General features: G+C 48.5%; 1 pseudogene; it reads right to left on the bottom strand.

The window, feature by feature from the left end:
- The window catches only part of LOC121843890, a 37,162-nt pseudogene that overhangs the window by 13,957 nt on the left and 20,705 nt on the right, over nucleotides 1-2,500 (bottom strand).

Raw genomic sequence — 2,500 nt, 5'->3', positions numbered from 1 at the left:
GACAGAACATAACAGAACCAGAGGAGAGAGACCCATCACACTGACAGAACAGAACAGAACCAGAGGAGAGAGAGACCGGTCACACTGACAGAACATAACAGAACCAGAGGAGAGAGACCAGTCACACTGACAGAACATAACAGACCCAGAGAGAGACCAGTCACACTAACAGAACATAACAGACCCAGAGGAGAGAGACCAGTCACACTAACAGAACATATCAGAACCAGAGGAGAGAGACCAGTCACACTGACAGAACAGAACAGAACCAGAGGAGAGAGACCCGTCACACTAACAGAACATAACAGACCCAGAGGAGAGAGAGACCGGTCACACTGACAGAACATAACAGAACCAGAGGAGAGAGACCCGTCACACTGACAGAACATAACAGAACCAGAGGAGAGAGAGAGACCCGTCACACTGACAGAACATAACAGAACCAGAGGAGAGAGACCGGTCACACTGACAGAACATAAGAGAACCAGAGGAGAGACCAGTCACACTGACAGAACATAACAGAACCAGAGGAGAGAGAAACCGGTCACACTGACAGAACAGAACAGAACCAGAGGAGAGAGACCGGTCACACTGACAGAACATAACAGAACCAGAGGAGAGAGACCAGTCACACTGACAGAACATAACAGAACCAGTGGAGAGAGACCAGTTAAACTGACAGAACATAACAGAACCAGAGGAGAGAGACCCATCACACTGACAGAACATAACAGAACCAGAGGAGAGAGACCAGTCACACTGACAGAACATAACAGACCCAGAGAGAGACCAGTCACACTAACGGAACATAACAGACCCAGAGGAGAGAGAGACCGGTCACACTGACAGAACATAACAGAACCAGAGGAGAGAGACCAGTCACACTAACAGAACAGACCCAGAGAGAGACCAGTCACACTAACAGAACATAACAGAACCAGAGGAGAGAGACCAGTCAAACTGACAGAACATAACAGAACCAGAGGAGAGAGACCCATCACACTGACAGAACATAACAGAACCAGAGGAGAGAGACCAGTCACACTGACAGAACATAACAGACCCAGAGAGAGACCAGTCACACTAACGAACAGACCCAGAGAGAGACCAGTCACACTAACAGAACATAACAGAACTAGAGGAGAGAGACCAGTCAAACTGACAGAACATAACAGAACCAGAGGAGAGAGACCCATCACACTGACAGAACATAACAGAACCAGAGGAGAGAGACCAGTCACACTGACAGAACATAACAGACCCAGAGAGAGACCAGTCACACTAACGGAACATAACAGACCCAGAGGAGAGAGAGACCGGTCACACTGACAGAACATAACAGAACCAGAGGAGAGAGACCCGTCACACTGACAGAACATAACAGAACCAGAGGAGAGAGAGAGACCAGTCACACTGACAGAACATAACAGAACCAGAGGAGAGAGACCAGTCACACTGACAGAACATAACAGACCCAGAGAGAGACCAGTCACACTAACAGAACATAACAGACCCAGAGGAGAGAGACCAGTCACACTAACAGAACATAACAGAACCAGAGGAGAGAGACCAGTCACACTGACAGAACAGAACAGAACCAGAGGAGAGAGACCAGTCACACTAACAGAACATAACAGACCCAGAGGAGAGAGAGACCGGTCACACTGACAGAACATAACAGAACCAGAGGAGAGAGACCAGTCACACTGACAGAACATAACAGAACCAGAGGAGAGACCAGTCACACTGACAGAACATAACAGAACCAGAGGAGAGAGACCAGTCACACTGACAGAACATAACAGAACCAGAGGAGAGAGACCAGTCACACTAACAGAACATAACAGAACCAGAGGAGAGAGACCAGTCACACTGACAGAACATAACAGAACCAGAGGAGAGAGACCAGTCACACTAACAGAACATAACAGACCCAGAGAGAGACCAGTCACACTGACAGAACATAAAAGAACCAGAGGAGAGAGACCAGTCACACTAACAGAACATAACAGACCCAGAGAGAGAGAGAGACCAGTCACACTGACAGAACATAACAGAACCAGAGAGAGAGAGACCAGTCACACTGACAGAACAGAACAGAACCAGAGGAGAGAGACCCGTCACACTAACAGAACATAACAGACCCAGAGGAGAGAGAGACCGGTCACACTGACAGAACATAACAGAACCAGAGGAGAGAGAGACCCGTCACACTGACAGAACATAACAGAACCAGAGGAGAGAGAGAGACCCGTCACACTGACAGAACATAACAGAACCAGAGGAGAGAGACCGGTCACACTGACAGAACATAACAGAACCAGAGGTGCGTTGTGGATATCATACCTTCTCCCCTCCGAGAGAGAGACCGGTCACACTGACAGAACATTACAGAACCAGAGGAGAGAGACCCGTCACACTGACAGAACAGAACCAGAGGACAGAGAGACCGGTCACACTGACAGAACATAACAGAACCAGAGGAGAGAGACCAGTCACA

This window comes from Oncorhynchus tshawytscha, unplaced genomic scaffold (genome assembly GCF_018296145.1).
Source record: "Oncorhynchus tshawytscha isolate Ot180627B unplaced genomic scaffold, Otsh_v2.0 Un_contig_1673_pilon_pilon, whole genome shotgun sequence".
Lineage (NCBI taxonomy): Eukaryota > Metazoa > Chordata > Actinopteri > Salmoniformes > Salmonidae > Oncorhynchus > Oncorhynchus tshawytscha.
This window is presented reverse-complemented; position numbering and strand designations above follow the sequence as displayed.